General features: G+C 43.4%; 1 protein-coding gene across 1 annotated transcript in view; it reads left to right on the forward strand.

Annotated features, from left to right (window-relative positions):
• The window catches only part of ECE1 (endothelin converting enzyme 1), a 191,373-nt gene that overhangs the window by 70,092 nt on the left and 101,910 nt on the right, over positions 1–19,371 (forward strand). The gene's annotated exons all lie outside the window — the stretch shown is intronic.

The raw sequence follows: 19,371 nt of genomic DNA on the forward strand, positions 1-19,371 counted from the left end.
TAATATGACAGAAAAGGAAGATGATAAATGTTGGTAGGGATTTGGGAAAATGGGGGAAGTAATGCACTGTGGGTGGAGTTGTGAACTGATACAACCTGAAGAACAATTTGGATTTATGCCCAAAGGGCTATAAAACTGTGCATACCCTTTGACCCAGCAATAACACTGCTAGGTCTGTATCCCAAAGAGATCAGAGAAAAAGGGAAAGGACCTCTATGTACAAAAATAGGAACTCTTTTCATAGTGGCAAAGAATTGGAAATTGAGGGGAAGGGCCTTAGGACACAAAATGTCACAGCTGGGAGGGGCCTTAGAACAGAGAATATCAGAGCTGAGAGAGGGGCCGTAGAGGCTATCTAAAACAACTTTTTAATTTTCTTTTTTTCCCTCGGTATTATCTTGTCTAGAATTTTGTTTTTTCTTTTAATCAATTCACAAAAACTCATCTTCTTCTCCTCCATTATGAAAAGAGGGGGAGATCCTTGTGGCATATATAGTCAAATCAATTTTCAAATTGGTCATAACCCCAAAATATGTTTCATTCTGTGCCCTCAATTCATCACCTCTCAGTCTGGAGATGAAAAGCATATCTCTTTCATTCTAGGTCCTCTGGAATCATCAACCCCATAATTTTACAAATGAGTAAACTTCGACTTGTCCAGGGTCACTTAGACAAGTGTTTACTGAGTTTAACTGAATGTATGTATATGTACATATATATATATATATATGTGTGTGTCTGTGTATACACACACATATAGGGAAGGGAATTATCACCAACATATCCCTTACTATTTATGCTAAGCTCTTTACAAATATGTCACCTGATCCTCAGTAATCCTGAGAGGTAGGTGTGGTTATTGTCCCTATTTTACAGTTGAGGAAACTGAGGCAAATAAATAGTGACTCTCTCAAGGTCACAGTAAGTGTCTAAGGCCAGATTTAGATGCAGATCTTCCCAATATCAGACCATCAGCACACCATCCACTGCAACACCTACCTGCCTCTATCCATATCTGTTTCTGTTTGTCTATATCTATATGTGTATCTATATGGACTTTATATGTCTCTGTGCCAGAAATCTATAAGCCCCTGGCAATTCCTTTCTATACAGTTCTTTGACAATATATAATATTTATCATAAGACTAATAAGCAAAATAAACTCAACAGGGGTAAGGAGATATGGCAGGCTGTGTGAAACTGGGGTGGGGGAATTCAGAGGAGGCCAAGGGTTGCGTTCCCCACAGGAATGATGAAAGTTCTACTCAACATGGCCTTCCTGAGACCCCTTTTGGAAGAACAGACATCCAAGACTGGGCACATCATTTAGTGACATACAGATAGAGACGTGCTTACAGATGTAGAGGAGAACATCCAACCTCATGAGACATAGAATCCTGATTGATGGAATGAAAACAGATCCAAGAGCTTGGCAAGTGGTGGCAGAAATCTGCTTTTCCTCAAATAGAGAAAACACTAAGGATTGAGAAAGGACGGTTGTTGAGGCTGATTGAGGACAGGGTGGGAAAAAAACAAACAAACAAACTAGGAGAGTTTGGGGAAAGAGGTTGCAGTATGTAGGATGGACTAGGTAAGAACACCACCACCTCCTAGGTTCAGAGTCTTAATGATCCCAGTGGGAGGCAGGTTTGGAAAAAGTATTGGATTTTAGAGGCTAACGTTCTAGATTCTGAAAGCCCTGGATTGGCCACTGACTCTGGCTTTAGACAAATCAATTCCTCTAACTGGTCATTGGTGTCCTTATGAAAATGAAGGGATTGGACTAACTGTTTGCTAAGGTTGCCTCTGACTCTGACATACTGTTTTCTAAAGTTCTTTCTAGCTCCAGCATTCCATGTTCTAATATCCCTTTCAGCTCCCATGCTCCCTGTTCTAAATCCTTCCAGCTCTAAGTCTGTGTTCTAATTCCTTTCCATCTCTGACATTCTCTGTTCTAATTCCATCCCAGCTCATTCTATATTCTAATGTCCCTTCTAGTCTTTCCAGCACATTCTCTGTTCTAACTTCTTTCTGTCTCTGACATTCTCTGTTCTAATCCCATTCCATTCTGGCATTCTGTATTCTAAAGTCTTTTTCTAGCTATGGCTTCTAATGTCCTTATGTCCTACCTCCAAAATCCCCATCTAGCTCTGCTATTAAAATCTATGCTTCTAAATGATGGTCAACAGCAGGGGGAGTATTTGGGTCTAATACAAAACAGAATAGACTAAAGCACAAGTTCCCAGGTGGTGTGAGGGCCCAGGACAAAAGAGACAGGGACAGAGTCATTAAAGACGATCACACAAAGACGATCATTAGAGGCTTCCGAGCTTTGAAAGACAAGAAGGGCCTGAATCGTCCTTGTCAGCGACTCAGCTTGGAAACACATCATTTTGTTTGTAGCATTGGTAACTGCTGAGCCTGGCAGGATCCTTATCAAGAAATGCTTGTTGAGTCTTCTTACTTACTGGTCCTGTCACTCATTAGAAGTGCTGGTAAACCACACTTAACATCAGGGAAGGGATGTTGATGGTTTGGCTGATAAGTCAGTCATAGAATGTCAGAGCTGGGAGGGCCCTAACTTAGAACATAAAATGTCAGAGCAGGGAGCACCCTTAGAACACTGAATGACAAAGCTTCGAGGTCCCTTAGAGCACAGAATGTCAGAGCAGTAAGGAGGCTTAGAACATAGAATGTCAGAGCTAAGAAGACTTAAAACACAGGATGCCAGAGCTGGGAGGGCCCTTAGAACATAAAAATGTCAGATCTGGGAGGGCCCTTCGAACACAGGATGTCAGAGCTGGGAGGACCCTTAGAATACAGAACGTCAGAGCTGGAAGGGCATTAGAACACAAAATGTCAGAGCTTGGAGGGATTTTGGAACATAAAATGCCAGAGTTAGGAGGGGCCTTAGAACACAAAATGCCACAGCTGGGAAGGACCTTAGAATAGAGAAAGTCAGAAGTGGGAGGGCCCTCAGAACACAGAATGTCAGAGCTGGGAGGGCCGTTAGAACACAGAATGTCAGAGCTGGGAAGGGACTTAAAACACAGGATGTCAGAGCTGGGAGAGCCCTCAGAACACAGGATGTCAGAGCTGGACAGGGCCTTAGAATATGGAATGTCAAAGCTGGAAGGAGGCTTAGAACACAAGAATGTGAGAGTTGAGAAGGCCCTTAGAACATAGGATGTCATGACTACATATGTATAAACCTGTATCCAATTGCCTTATCAGTAAGGGAGGTGGAAAGAGAGAGAGAATTTGGAACTCAGAACTTTAAATACAAATGGTGAAAATTATTTTTATATGTAATTGGGGGAAATAAAAAATAAGTAAATATTTTTTTAAAAAAGAACATAGGATATCAGAGCTTAAACCATACATAAAATGTCAGGACTAGAGAGGCCCTTAGAACATAGAATATTAGACCTAAGGAGGTCATAGAACATAGAATGTTAGAGTGAGAAAGAACAACTCCCACATGCCCTTAGCCTCACCTTCCCCATTTTACATAAGAGAAAATTGAGGCCTAGAGAGGCCTTTTGTAACTTTTCCTAGGCCACACTGCTGATAAGTAGCCCATCTAGGGCTGGAATCCAAGTGTTTTGATAATATACCACAATGATGGCATTGCCCCAACCCCAAGCCAGAACTAAACGCTGTGGGCACTGACATCATGGCTGATCTCTGCCCTCTTGTCTCATGTGGATTTCTTCCCAGGACACCCTTTCCCTACCTCCTACCCCAGCACTTTCTCACCATTGTATGTTTTCCTTGCCAAGTTTTAACAGGTCTGTTCAAACATACCTCAGCCCTTCTTTTGAGCCCCCAAGTGGTCCAAGGGAGGTGCCCATGCCATTGACTTCTACTTGCTTCAGCTGTGCCTAGCAATGATAGACGTGTCCAAGGGGAATCTTTCCCACCTTGCAAAGGTGTCAGCCCCTGCATGCAGGGAAAATGATAGATTTGGAGTCAAGAGATCCGAGTTCAAATCCTGGCTCTCCTTTCTTGTGTGATCTTGTCATTTGCTCTGTTTCCTCATCTGCAGAATGGGTATAATGCTATTTGTACAACCTAGCTCAGAGGGGGTGTTGTGAGGCTTAAAGAAATGTATGTAGAAGGCTTTACAAAATGGAGGTATTTTGAATGGCCAGTGTGTGGGTACCCTCTCCTGGAAAAGGGAGAGTCTTTGGGTGACAGCTCCCAGGGTCTTCAGATGGGCCTCAGAGCAACTGCCTTTCCCTTTGGAGTTGACCCCAGAAGTGCTAGGTTTGTTTTCTACAAGGGGAATTCTAATTAGAGTCATTTGGGTGACCTCTGTGGTAGTTATAGCTAATTACCATGCAGTATAATAGTGATTATGCTTATTACTAAGTATAATAATAATAATAATAGCTCAAGAGGCAATATGGCATAATGGGTAGAGGGCCAGCCTTGGAGTTGAGAACAGCTGGGTTCAAGCCTCACCTGTCAGGCTTACCAGCTGTGCGATTGTGGGCATGACGGAATTCCAGAATCTGAGAAATAGAAGGGACTTCAGTGGCCATCTGACCAACTCAAACCGCATTATTACATACCTGACCAGTGTTTATCCAGCTCATTCCATAACTCTCATTGTTAGGAAGTTTTTCCTGATGTCAAGCCAAAATTTGCCTCTGCTTTTGCCCTCTGATGCCAAAGGAAAGGGGAAGGAATAAGTATTTATATAGTTCCTCCTCTGTGCCAGGCACTTTACAAATATAAACTCATTTGCTCCTCACAACAGCCTTGTTGGAAACTGAGGCAGAGTGATTTGCCAAGGTCACACAGCTAGTCAGTGTCTAAGCCTGGATTTGACTCCAGATGCAGTATTCTGTCCACTGCTTCACTTAGCTGCCTTCATTCTGCCCAGCAGAATGGGTCTAATCTCTCCTCCAAGTACTTGAGTGCAGCTAATATGTCCCCCACCCTGTCTTCTCTCATATAAATATACCCTTCCTTTAACTGATCCTTATATAACATAGACTCGAAACCCTTCCTCATTCTGGTTACCCTCCTCTGGACACTCTCCAGCTTATAAACATCCTGCTCAAACCTTCATCCCCAGAACTGAATCTGATACTTCAAATGAGGGTTTGATGAAGGCACAGCACAGTGGGATTATGATTTCCCGATCTCTGGATGCTAAGCCCAAAACATTTTCAGCTGTCATATCACACTGCTGAGCTTATAATAAGCCCACTAAAACCCCAGATCTTTTCCAGAACTATTACTGTCCATCCAAGCCTTCCTCATTCTTTCTGATGAGGTTGATTTTGTGCACCCCAGTATGACTTTACATTGACCCCTATTGAATTTCATCTTGTTAAATTTATCTTAATGCTCTAGACTGACCACATGCCTTGGGATCCCGTGGTAGTTCTCAGCTTTGTGTCATTTACACTTTGGATAGCCTGCCATCTATTCCTTCATCCATCATTGATAAAGATGTTGAACAGTGCAGCTCCAAGGCCAATCAGAGATCTCTGGAATTCTCCATTCGAGACCTCATGCCACTTTGATACTGACCCATTAACAAAACTTTCTTGAGTCTGACTATCCAGGCAATCCAGAATCATCCAATTGTGCCATTGTATCCCTCCATCTCCACCATGAGAATTAATAGAAGACATTTTATCCGAGGCTTTGCTCAATTCTAGGTAAACTACAGCTACAGCGTGCTGCTTAGCTATTAGTCTTGTAATACTGTGAGGAAAGGAAATGTCTTTGATCTGGCATGGCCTATTTTTGATGAATCCCTATTGGCTCTGCAAAAGCCTCTTCATTTTACAGATGTTTGTCAACTGTCTCTTTCATGATCTGTTATCCAAGTTTTCCAGGAATCAAAGTCAAGCTTGCTAGCTTCCCCCTTTAAAAAAAACTGGGGCATTTGACCTTGTCCAGTAAATGCCTACTGAGTATGCCACCTACTATGTGTGCCAGGCACTTTACTAAGTATAGAAATACAAACACAAGCAGAAAGACAGTTGCTGCCCTCAAGGAGCTTTATTCTAATAGGGGAGGATAAAAGGAAGCTGAAAGGGAGTGGGAGAAAGAGGTAAAGGTACTGGGACATGGTAGAGAAATTCAAAAGTGCAGCCTAGAGAGGAATGAAGACTGAACGTCCTCCTTAAAATAGAGGTTATGGGAGGAACCAGCCAATCAGAAGGAGAGGCCAGGGGGCCTGAGGACACTTTCAGTGTGAGAAGTCTCAGTGTGTAGTGAGCTTTCAGGGTGGAGAATTTTCTTTGGCATGAAAGTCCAAAAAGTCCAGGGTACAGATTGGGGAGGAATAACTATATGTCAATATAACTGATTAACTTATAATCCTACAGATTTCATTTTAAAAAATTGTTCTGAGAAAGGATCCATAATCTTCAACAGATTTTCCAAGGAGTCCATTACACAGCTACCAAGTGGACAAAGTAGAATTTGAACTCAGATCCCCAAAGCCCAAGACCAATGTTTTTCCTGTTCTATTATATGTCTGATTAACTTTGTTATACTTTTCATTTTATTAGGACATCAAATTATTTCAAGACTTCATTATTTGCTGCCTATTTGATCATCTGCTCACTTTACTTTTTAAAATATATTTTATTTATTTCATATTTCCTGATTATATGTAAAAATATTTTTAATGTTCATTTTTCACAATTCTGAGTTCCAAATCTCTTTCCCTCTTACACCTCCCCCTCCTTTAAAAGGCAAGCAATTTGATTTTGATTATACATGTGAAGTCATGCACTAAATTTCCATATTAGCCATGTTGCAAAAGAAAACATAGACCAAAAGAAAATACCAAAACCAAAAAAAAAAAAAAAAAAAGAAAGAAAGAAAAACTAACTCAAGGAAAATAGAGAGAATTGAAAATAAGCATGCTTCAATCTGCATTCAGAGTTCATCATTTTTCTCTCGAGATAAATAGCATTTTTCATCATGGGTGCTTTGGAGTTGTTTTCGATTATTATCTCGATTGGAGTAGCTCAGTCTCTAACATTGGATTATAATTAAAACATTACTATTACCATGTACAACGTCCTCTGCTTCTGTTCACTTTAATTTGCATGCGTTCGTATACGTCTTCCCAGGTTTTACTGAAAGCATCCTGCTCAGCATTTTTTGTCTGCTCAAAAAAAAAAAAAGTTAGGCGGAATATTAGTGACTAAGGCATAGGCTATATCAACTGAAATAGAAACACATCCCAAAATATCTTCCCCTAGTTAATGTGAAAACAAAAGCAATCAGTCAAATGTTTTAAAAAAGAAGTGAGAATATAGTTACATTTTTCTTTGGCTATATCCCTCTTTTCCACTATCTACCAGTTTGTCACGGAAAGAACATTCTATTTAAAGTCAGAAGGCCCACCATCTATGTGGGTGGACGGTGAATCAAATAAAATAATATAAGTAAACAGCTTTGTGGGAACGCTAGATGGCGCAGTGGATGGAGTGCCTAGCCTGGAGCCAGGAAGACTCATCTTCTCGAGTTCAAGTGTGGCCTCAGACAGTTACTAGTTGTGTGACCCTGGGCAAGTCACTTCACCCTGCCTGCCTCAGTTTCCTCATCTGGAGAAGGAGATGGCAAACCACTCCGGCAGCTTTATCAAGAAAATACCAAGTGGGGTCACAAAGAATAGGACACAAAACTGAAAAGTGGCTCAAGAACAACCAACCAAAAAGTGCATTGTAGACCTTACAGTGTCACATAAATGCTAATCATTATTATTATTATTATTAGTGGCTTGACTGCTAGTTTTGTGACTTTCGGCAAGTTGCTTGCCTTTTCTGAGTCTGTTTCTTCATCTCCAAAATGAGGGGTTAGATCCTTGAGCCACCTTCCTGGCTCTGATCCCCACAGGCCCACAGAGTCAGCTGGAAGGGGGCACTGTGAATCCTGGCACAGAGATAGTAACTAGCTCCCTTGGCTAAGGATGGCACCAGAGAGAGGCAAGAGGAGGAAGAAATGGGCAGGAGAAAGCAGGCAGGTCTCCCCTCCTCACTGGTCTCCCATAAGTGGTGTTTTGAGTGCAGTACAATACATGCCTTCACATGGTCTGTGTTTCTCATGATCTGCATACATAAGAGCTGTTTTTGGTGAAGTCACAGGAATGATCTCACCAGCATTCCTGATGTGCAGATGGCATTCCTCCAGCCCCACGTTGCTTGCCTCTGGCCATCTGGTTGAGTTTACCACCTGGGTAGCTTGCCACATTTAGCTTGCTTACTCATTTTTAGTTCAGGACGCTTGATAGAAAGGTAATCTTTAGAGTGAGAAAAACCTGGGTTCAAGTTTCATTTCTGACACACTGACTGTGTGACCTTGGCCAAGTAACTTAACTTCTCCATGCTCTAGGCTACTCTCTAAGACTCTTAAGATGCAGAGATTCTTTGGAAGAATGAGTCTAGTATGGGTAAATCAGGTCCAGTTCCTAGCCCTATTCACTTGTAACAATTCCCCACTGATCTCTCAAAGGTCAGTCTGCCCCCTTTTGATCTGCAGTATGGAAGGAGAAAGTCACCAAGCTATGGCTGCTGGGTTCCTATAAACCAAGTCCTTAGGACTCTTTGGATCTAGTAGGAACTATTAAGCTACAGGGGCCTCAGGGCCTCTATCTCTATTGCCTTGGACCAGTCACTTAATATCTCAACTCCCCTCCCACCTTTCCAGCTTTCTTACACCTTTCATCCCACCTCCTTCCTGCTGCATGTACCGTTATCCATCAGCATTGACCTCCTTGCCATCACTTTCTTGTCTGTCCCCCATTACTAGAATGCTCTGCCACCTTTCTTTATGCTCCTGACTTTCTTTATTGGTGTTGTGTCTGACTCTTCAGATCTTCTTGGCTAAGATCCAGGAGTGGTTTGCCGTTTCCTTCTACAGCTCATTTGACAAATGAGGAAACTGAAGCAAACAGGGTTTTATGTGATTTGCCCAAGGTCATGTAGCTAGTAAGTGTGTGAGGTCAGATTTGAACTCAGGAAGATGAGTTTTCCTGACTCTAGGCCTGGAGCTCTATCTATCTATCCACTGCATCAGCTAGCTGCGGGCTACATTGTACCATGGCTACTTCCCCCAGGCGCTATTGGGGATGCCAGTGAAACAGTTGTTGCCTTGGTCCTCTGGAAGGGACTGGTATGAGATATTAGTCATCAGGGCTGGTGAAGATATGTGAGTACTAAAGTTCATAGTGCAAAACAAAGGCCAAACTCCCTGAAGGTAAGCATACAAACAGAGTAACCAAAGTGGGGCTAATCTGGGAAGGCTTCCAGGAGGAAGTGAGTTTGGAGACAGAGTCTCTGAGCTGTTAGCTGCCTCAGAGGCTGTCCATTCCAACTGGTACTTAAAAAGGAATACAATAATCCTGACTAGTGGTCTTCCAGTATCCTCTTGAAGACCTCCATTGATGGAGAATTCACTACTTACCCAGTCAGTCCCTTCCACTGTTGGACAGCTCCACAAAGTAAGGAGAGGGGGCAAAGGAGGGTTTGTTCAGGTATTCTAGAAGCATCTGATGAGGGAGGGAGAAACAAGTGCTTTGTTTAGCTCTAAACCCCTCTCTGCAATTTCCCCATGAGACTTTGTTATAATTCTTGGAGACTAGAAAAGTCAATCCCTTGTGGAGCACCATTAATCCTGAACTTGATATGGGAGTTACCTTTGTTAAGGATGACTCTTAATAACTAATATTTCAGTTCAGTTCAACAAATTTCTATCATGAAAGGGGCGGGGTAGTAGAGTAGAAAGTGTTTTGGGCTAAGAGTCAAAGGCCTCAAGATGGGACCTTAGCTCTACTACTGCAAATCCCCAGCCCTCTCTGCCACTCCATGCTTGTCCCTGTTCCTTGTCCTGCCTACCTCAAAAGATTCTTGTAAAGATCAAAACAAGAATGTACACCATGCCAGCTCCACCTCCCACCCCTGAATTATAATTTTGGTAGAGGTCTAGATTCGGTTTTACATCCCCATGGAGATTCCCTCCATCCACAGAGTTCATTTGGAAACTTCTTTGTAATTTATGGCCTTAGAATGCTGCCCAGGGCACAGGGAAGTTAAGTGACTAGCCCATGGTCACACAGCCAGTTTGTAGCAGAGGCTAGCTAGCCTTCTCACCACTTAGCCACACTGTCTTTCATTATTATTTGTATTTACTTATCTGTTTATATGAGATACTTGCCCCCCAAGTAGAGTGTAATCTTCTTAGGGGACTTTTTTATTACCCTGATATCTCCAACACCTGGACAATGCCTAGCTTAGGAATTCAAGGATGGGGAATCTGCAGCCTCAAGGCCACATGTGGCCCTCTAGGTCCTCGAGTGCAGCCTATTGACAAAGCCCAGGTTTTACAGAACAGATCCTTTTATTAAGAGAATTTGTTCTGTGTTCTGTAAAGTTTGGATTCAGTCAAAGGGCTGCACTTGAGGACCTAGTGAGGGTCATATGTGGCCTCAAGGTCACAGGTTCTCCATCCCTACATAGGTGGTTAATAGGGTTAAAAGGACATTAGAGGCAATTGAGGTCAATCCCCTAATTTTACAGATGTAGAAACTGAGGCTTAGAAATGTTCAATGACTTGCTCAAGGTCACAAAACTATCGTCCATCCAAGTAGGGACTCCTATCAATCACTCCACAATAATTTTTTAAGTGCCAGTGATGTGTGGCATCGTTTGGTCTTGGGGACACAAAGACAAGAACTCCTCTTGCCTTTGAGGAGGTCACAGTTTAGCCAGGGGAGAAAATATGTACATATCCACCCACAGAGTATACCTACAATATAGATACAAAGTAGATACAAAATAGGACAGCTATGTAGCACAATGGGCAGGGCACCAGGCCTGGAGTCAGGAAGACTCCTCTTAAAAAAACTTCAAATCCATCCTCAGACACTTACTGTGTGGCCCCAAGTAAGTTACTCAACCCTGTTTGCCTCAGTTTCCTCATCTGTAAAAATTAGATGGAGAAGGAAATGGTAACTCTACCAAGAAAACTCCACATGGTGTCACAAAGAATCAGCATGACTGAAAAGCAACCAAACAGCAACAATAAAAATACAAGATAATTTTTAGTGGAAGGCTCTTATAACTGGCAAATCAAGAAAGGCTTTGTATAGAGACCAAAGTACAGCGGGAGTACATTGCAGTATGCAAAGATATTATATGAGGAGTCATTTATGGCAAACAGGGTCAGTTTGGCTAGACAGGAGTGTGCATAGAGAAAAGTTCAATAATTCTGGAAAAGTAGGTTGGGACCAGGCTGCAAAGGGCTTTAAATGCCAGAGGAATTTGTTTGATCCTAGGGGTTACTAGGGAGCCACTGGGCCTTCTTGAGTGGAGGAGTGATATGGGTCAGGCTACACTTTAGGAAAATTCCTTTGGTATCTGGACAGATTGTATCGAGAATGGAATGGATGGAAGAGATGTCCTGGAGACAGAAATAAGACTTGACAACTGAGTGGATGTGTGGGGACTGAACACTACATTGGACTCGCTAAACCTGGGTGGCTGGTGGGATGCTGGCTCCTTTACAGTGATCAGGAAATTCAGGAGCAGGGGGTATTTAAGGGGAAAGATACTGTTTTCTCTTTTGGACATACTGAGTTTGAGGTGCCCCTTAAACTTCTAGTCAGAGTTGTATAAAGGGCAGTGGGTGATGTGGGACTGGAGCTCAGGAGAGGTTGGTTTGATGTGTAGATCTGAGATTTATTTGCATAGAGATGATCATTTAAATTTGTGGGAGGTTTTGCGAAGAGAGAGGAAGAGACAGAGAGAAGAGAGAGCAAAAGAGAGGAAAGGGAAGAGAGGGAGAGGGAAGGAAGGAGAGAGAGACAGACAGAGAGAGAGAGAAGAGACAGAAAGAGAGCAAGAGAGGAAAGAGGAGAGAGGGAGAGACAGAGAGAGAGAGAGAGAGAGAGAGAACAGAAGGCTCAGAGCAAAGTCTTTGGGACAACCACAGTTAGGGACATGATTCAAATGCTGAGGCAGCAAAGGCAGACAAGGGGTGGTCAGACAGATGGTCTTCCTTCAGCCTCTTTCCACAGTACTGTTTAAAGAAGAGTAAGGATGATCATCAGTGCGCCCAAGACTGGGGTGAGTCTGAGATAGTCATGGGTGGGGGGAGGGGGCGGATAGGGTGCATATAAATTGTCCCTGTTCAGGGGCTGAACTGAACCTCAGAGAACTGAGGTGGGTGAGATTAGTTGGGAGAACAGAGGGCAGGTAAGTGAGTCAGCGTAGAAGGCCTCAGTGAGAGGTGGAGACCTACCTGAACATGCTGAGTCCAGAACTCCTAGCTCCTTTACCTTCTGGCTGCCCCTGGGCAGTTGAGTCAGAGGGAGGCTGAATAGATAAACTTTCTCCCACTGCCTGCCTGGGTGGGTTGGTTCTGAGCAAAGAAGAAGGCTCTGGGGCCTGCAGACTCCTATGTCAACCCTAAAATTTCTGGCCAAGGTAGCCAGCCTCATTACAAGGGGAAATTGTTCACAGAATTTCACTGCATCAGTCATTCAACAAGTATTTATTAATTACATGTGACCCTGAGCTGGCGCCCTGAGACTCTGGCTGCTTATTCAAGTCTCCTTTGTTTGTTTGTTTTTGTTTTTCATTAATGACCACCTTCTATCCCGGACAGCCTGCATTGCCAAGTTTGGTTTCTGTTTTTGAAACACAAATCCCTTACCCTCTGGGGTCCTCACTTTCCTCTTCTGTGAAATGAGGCAGTTGGACTAAATGATCTCAGAGGCCCCTTTGAGCTTGAAACGTCCTACCCCATGAAACTGCAATTTAGGGCAGTAAAATGACAACGATTTGCTGCTCCCACCCCCATCCCTGATCTGGGGATCTCACCCCCACCTCCGTGTCAGAGGGACAAGAATGGATTACATTCCTTACCCCAGAAGGGAACAGTGCCTTAAAAATATTCCGCAGGTGCTTTGACAGTTAAACAAAAGCAGGGTTGGCTGGGATGGGGACAGGGAAGGAACATATTGAGAAATGAGTGGAATATGAAAACAAATGGCAGCAATAAGACAAAGACCATTCTTTTAAAAAGAAAAGAAACTTTAGTACAAGGGCTTTTTTTTTTTAACATCCTTCATCCATCCCTTTGGCAGTCTGGTGAGGTCTAAGGACTACCTTCTCAGAATTTAGTTTTAAAATTCATAAAATCAAACACATAGGAAAACAAAGGAAATCAATTATATTGAAATAGTTTAGGTTTTTTTTCCCCAATTTCATAGATCCCAGACTAAGAACCTCTTTTTAAATCATATCACCAATTCTCAGAGTCAGAAATGGTCTTAGCAGCCACCCTCTGCACTATCTACTAGAACAGGAATGCCTCTCTCAGCCTCTGCTTGAAGATATCCAATGAAGAGAGAACCTGCTCCCTTCCCTGGTAGCATGTCACTTTAGGATGGCGCCAGTGGTTATGGTTTTTCCTGACATTAAGCCTAAATGGGCCTTTTTGTAACTTCCTCCCATTATACCTAGTTCTTTCTGCCTATTGGGGCAAGACTAATCCTTCTTTCCTATGACAACTCTTCAGATACCTGAAAACACATGTTACAGCCTCCCTGAGTCTTCTCTGCTCTAGGCTGAACATCCCCACTTCCTTCAAGCAATTCTCAAAGGGTCTGATCTCAAAGGGCTTCACCTTCCTAGTAGACTTCTCTTGGAGGTCGCTTAGTTTAATTGTCCTTCCTAAACCATGCCTTCTAGAACCAAATGCCATACTCCAGGTGCACTTTAGTCAAGACAGAGGATAGGGATACTTTTCATCTCCCTAGTCTAGGAACTGATACCTTTAGCTCTCTGTTTTATTAATGTTTTCTTCATTAATTTCTCTGTTGAATTCATTAATTAATTTAATTCATTCATTAATTCATCATAATAGCCTCACTTCCTAATAACCTTTTTGACCTAATAGAGCTCTCCTTCATACCAAAGAAAACAGCTAACCAAAACAGACTGACACAGTGACTGAGTCTTGGCAGCAGATGCAACATTCTGAGTCCACCATCTTTGCAGGAAGGAAGGAATCCTGTGTTTCATCATTAGTTCTGTGGAACCAAGACTGGTCATCAATCAGGTCTATTCTGAATTCTGATCTCTCTTGGGGCTGTTTTCACCTATGTTAAGGTGGCAATTCACTTTACTTCTCAATGGAATTTAAGATCACAATGCCTTATAGCACTGCTGACTTGTATTGAGTTTAGGTCCACTAAGACCCTCTGATCCCCCTTGTTATAGAGTTATTTAACCTTTACTGTTTTTAACACCGCTGAAGATTTTTTAAAGATTATCTGTTTTATGTCCACTCCCTCCCCCAATAAGTTCCCTTAGGAATAACCCCAAGTGTATTTTGAGATTGGGAGGGGATGGAACTGAGGGTACAAAACAGCCCAATTCTTCAGTGACACTGGGGGGGCCATTAGAAGCACACCCTATTATCATGAATAACGGTCCTTTAAAATATTTAAAAGCTGTCTTCACCCTTGGCCTTTGATGTTGGTGATTCCTTTCAGCATCCTTGGTTTTAACACTAGATGTTTCCATGGATGGGCACAGCATTCTGCACACACGGTCTGGATTTAATCAGTTTTCTGGGTAACCAAGGGCCAAAATAGTCTAGAGGAGGAGGGAGCTATTTCTGCTGTGATTTTCCTTGGTCTCCTTTGAGGCTTTTCTTTTTTCTTTTGAGCACCTAACTCAAATTCAAGGCAGATTTCTCCCTTAGGCACCGGGCCCACTTCACTTCTGAAACAAAGGGAGGAGGGGAAGAGAAGGGAAGAGGGCATAATGTTCTGTCCCAAGGCAGCAGGAGCACAGAACTTGGCCCTGGCTTTGACACTTCTTAGCCATGTGACCTTGGACAAGTCACTCATTCATTTATTCCTGCATCAAATGTTTATCTACTGCTTTCTATGTGCCAAGAGTGGGGGTGGGGAAGGGAGACAAAGTTTAGATAATGCCCAGGCCCTGTGGCCTTGGAGCTTCCAGCCTGGTAGAGGGATAGGACACAGACAGTTCACTGAGATACTTGCTAAGACCCATCTGAGAGGTGCAAAACCAAATAGTAAGTGAAGACTGAGATAGAATAGTATAACTACCTTGAAGGAATCCAGGAGGGCTTATTGGAGGAGGTGACATTGGAGTAGGACTTTAAAGGATGGGTAGGAATTCATGGTGCAAAGGCACCAAGGCCATGGGGCACATGGAGGGACAGAGCAGGCACTTGGGTTGTTTTTTGGGGGGGTTTTTTTTTTTTTTTTGCTTTTTAGAAGGTAATTAGGGTTAAGTGACTTGCCCAAGGTCACACGGCTAGTTTTTGTGTTAAGTGTCTGAGGCCATATTTGAACTCAGGTCCTCCTGACTCCAGGGCCAGTGCTTTATTCACTGTTCATAGCCTAGCTGCTCCAGGCACTTGGGTTTTGCTCATGTAAAGTCCTAGAAGGGAAATTAGAAAGGTATGGAAGGACCAGACTATAGAGATTCCTTAAAGAAGAATTTGTCACTCCCCTGCTTAAGGAAGTACTGTGGCTCCCTATGAGCTCCAGGATCAAGTCATGTCCAAAAGCCAACCAGCACTTACTATGTGCCAAACACTGTGCTAAGTGCTGGGGCTACGAGGAAGGGAGGAAACAGTCCCTACTCTCACAATCTACTGGAGAGACAACACGAAAACAAGTACACACAAATGAGATATATACACAGTAAACTGGAGGTAATCTCTATGGGAAAACACTAGCATTAAGGGGAACTGGCTGGAAAAGGCTTCTTGCAGAAGGTGGGATTTGGGCCAATACTTGAAACCAGGAGGCCGAGGCCGAATTTCAATGATGCTATTTGGCATTAAAAGTCTTCTTTCTGGGGTGGCTATGTGGTGCAGTGAATAGAGCACCAGCCCTGGAGTCAGGAGGACCTGAGTTCAAATCTGGCCTCAGATGCTTGACACAAAAACTAACCGTGTGACTTTGGGCAAGTCACTTAACCCCAATTGCCCTCCAAAGAGCAAAAAATAAATAATTTTTAAAAAGCCTTCCTTCTGAGAATACCTTTCATTTATACTGTGTAGGTGTCTAGATATGTCTAGTTATAGTTATTTCTATGTCCTCTCCCCCATTAGAGTGTGAGCTCCCTGAGGGCAGGGACTGTCTTTTGCTTGTCTTTGTAGCTCTAGCACTTAGCACAGTGCCTGGTACACAGTAGGTGTTTAATAAATGCTTCTTGCCTGACTGAAATTATTTGGGAGGTAAGAGGAAGGTTTTCTGAGCAGAGAAGAAATGTGACCAGCTCTAGGCATACAGCCGATTTCTGACAGAGGTAGGATCTGAAACCAGGTCCTCTGAATCTGAACCGGGTATTCTATCCATTGCAATACCCAGACACCTCTAAGTGTCTCATCTGCTAAGCTGAGCAGCCCCAGAGTGCAGTAAAGAGCCCCAGAAGAAGAAGAGGCAGGTGGCCAGGGTGGCCCATGGGCCTCCACGGCTAATTATTCTCTGGTCTTGGGCAGACCACTTCCTTGGACTTCAGTTGCTGTATCCATAAAAGAAGGGATTAGATTTGGATTTTCTTTTTTATAATATTTCTAATGTCTCTTCTGTCACTAACATCGTGGGTTGGGTTTTGGGGGTTTTTTTAAATTGTAAACAGCCATCAGCAAGAACGAATAATCAAATAAATAAGCAAAATATGAAATAAAATAATATTAAGCCCACATGTTGCCCAGTGCATTTTTAATAAGGTAGAAACAAACAAATTAGCAAACTGGGGCATGGCGGGATGTGCCTTCTCTCTGACCCTATCTGAGCCTACCTGACTTGACATTCCTTAGCCTCTAATGTTTTGGGAGACCAGCTTAGACTTCATAGAATTTGGAAGTGACTGGGACCTCAGAAGAGACCTTTGAGACCCAACCCCTCATTTTACAGATGAAGAAACTGAGGCCCAGAAAAGAGAAACAGCTTGCCTAGGATAACACAGGCAGTGAGTCACAGAGGAAGGGTTTAAACAGTGGGGATGGGGCATCGAGTTGTGCCTCGGTCACAAGTCTCTGGTGATGTGAAGGCCTTTATTGTGAGGGTGAGAGAGAACAATGCCCGGGAAGCAAAGCTGACTCAGAACATAGAATTTCTTTAAAAAAAATTTTTTTATTGATAAATATCTTTTCTTTTTATTTCCAAATATATCCTTCTCCTTTCCCCTACCTAGTACTTTACAGTAGTGGTAGCTAACATTTATGTATCACTAAAGTTGGCAAAGCACTTTACAAATATCTCATTTGATCCTGGGAGGTAGGTACTATTATTAATACTATTTTACAGATGAGGAAGTTGAGGCAAATGGGTTAAGTGACTTGTCCAGGGTCATACTGCTAGTGTCTGAGGCAGAATTTCAATTCAGGTCTTCCTGACCCCAGGCCCAGTGGTCTATCTACTGAGTCATCTAGCTGCCCTATAACAAAGATTTATTTATTTTTTTTAAAGAAGAAAGAAAAGCACCCAAGTTGGACAGCATATGCACTATACCCCACACACCTCCACTCCCCAGCCCCAACCTCTTCAAAGAAAAGAGAAAGGTACATTTATTTTCTCAGTGCTTCTCCAGGCCCAAGTTTCTTGAGAATCATAGAATTTCTTCTTGAAAATATTTTTATTGATATCTTTGTTTTATATCACTTTCATTTCTGAATATAGCCTTCCCCTACCCAAAGAACCATTCCTTTTACCAAAAAAATTTAAAAAGTTAGAGGAAAGTAGTTTGGCAAAATGAATGAACATATCAGCTCAGTCTGTCCTTGTATACACTATTACACACCCATAGTCCCCTACTTCTGCAAAGAAGGGGAAAAGGGAAATTCCTATGTGTCTTTTGGGAGCAAACTTGGCACCATAATTATAGAGCAAAAGCACAGGGTTTCAAAGTTGGAAGGGACTTGAGAAATCTTGGAAGCCCAGAGGAAGACTTTGGAAAGATTCTTCTCCAGGAGGGTATTTTGCTCTCATTACCATCCCCTTCAGGGTCTAGCTCAGATGTCCCTTCTTCTCTACCTTGATTAGATGTGGGATCTCTTGGGTATGGCTACACCTTCCCCTGGTGCATCTCACAGCCTCTCCGAGCCTTCTTATTCTTTCCATAAAGTCTTGAAAGATGACCTACAAACTCTTCCCCACCCCTCCTGTTCTCTTAAAACACTGCATAATTCTCCTCTGTGGACACCGTGGTTCAACCAAACTGGTCTTCTTTCAGTTTCTTATACACAGGACTTCATCTCTCACCTCCATGCCTTTGGCTTTCTGAATGCCAGGAATGCACTCCCTCCATACCAACTCTCTCTCTCTCTCTCTCTCTCTCTCTCTCTCTCCCCCTCTCCCTCTCTCCTCCCCCCCCTCCCCCTTTCCTCCCCTCTCTCTCTCCCTCCCTCTTTCTCTGTCTCTCTCCTCCCCTCTCTCTCCCTTTATCTGTCTCTGTCTCTCTTCCCCTCTCTCTGTCCTCTCCTCTTGTCTCTCCCCTCTCTGTCTCTCTCCCTTCCCCTCTCTCCCCCTCCTCTCTCTCTCCCTCTTCCCCCCTCCCTCCTCTCTCTCTCTCTGCCTCTCCTCACCTAACCCCACCCCACCCCAGAGGTTTCCACTTTGATAGTTTCTGTTCCCTGATGACTCCGTCCTAGCCCTGGTTTCAGTTCACTTGAACCTCTCTGCATCTGGACAGGCCCCGACTGCTATAGGGCTACAAAGCTAGACGGGTTGTGGTCTCTACCTCCAGGGAGCTTTCCTACTCCTGGGAGGGCCTGACTCCACATCTCCTCAGGTGAGTTTGGGAAGGATAGGGGCAGAGGGGAGCTATCACTGGGAGAATCACAGGAGGCTTCCCGGTGGCACCTGAGCTCAGTGTAGAAGGGCACAGATGAGGGGAGGCAGGAGATGCTGACTGAATGTGGAGGCAGGGAGGGGAGTCCAGTTTGACCTGAAATGGAGTTCTTGAAGGGGAATACAGAGGAATAATGCTGCAGAGAGGTAGGCTGGAGCTCAGTTATGGAGGCTCATAGGGTCAGAGATTTAGAGCTTTGAGATGCTCTTTGGAAAACTAGGGGTCCAAGAAAATGAAGTCTTGAATTCTAGGTTGCTTGCATTTCTTTCCTTAGAAGCCTCAAGATTCTCATTGAAAATGGGGAGAGGAGTTTTAGGGGGGGTGTGGAAAGCAAGTGATAAGTGGGCTCTTTGAAGGCAGTGATTGTATGACTTTTGTGAGTCCCACAGTGCTCACCTAGCACACAGTAGGCACTTAAATGCTTCTGGATTGATGCTGTAGTCAGACCTGTGCTTTAGGAACATGCTTTGGGCTGCTCTGTGGAAGA

Source organism: Petaurus breviceps, unplaced genomic scaffold, assembly GCF_028583685.1.
Source record: "Petaurus breviceps papuanus isolate PSGF00001 unplaced genomic scaffold, PetGlider_PUasm1.0 91041, whole genome shotgun sequence".
NCBI classification, from domain to species: Eukaryota; Metazoa; Chordata; class Mammalia; order Diprotodontia; family Petauridae; genus Petaurus; species Petaurus breviceps.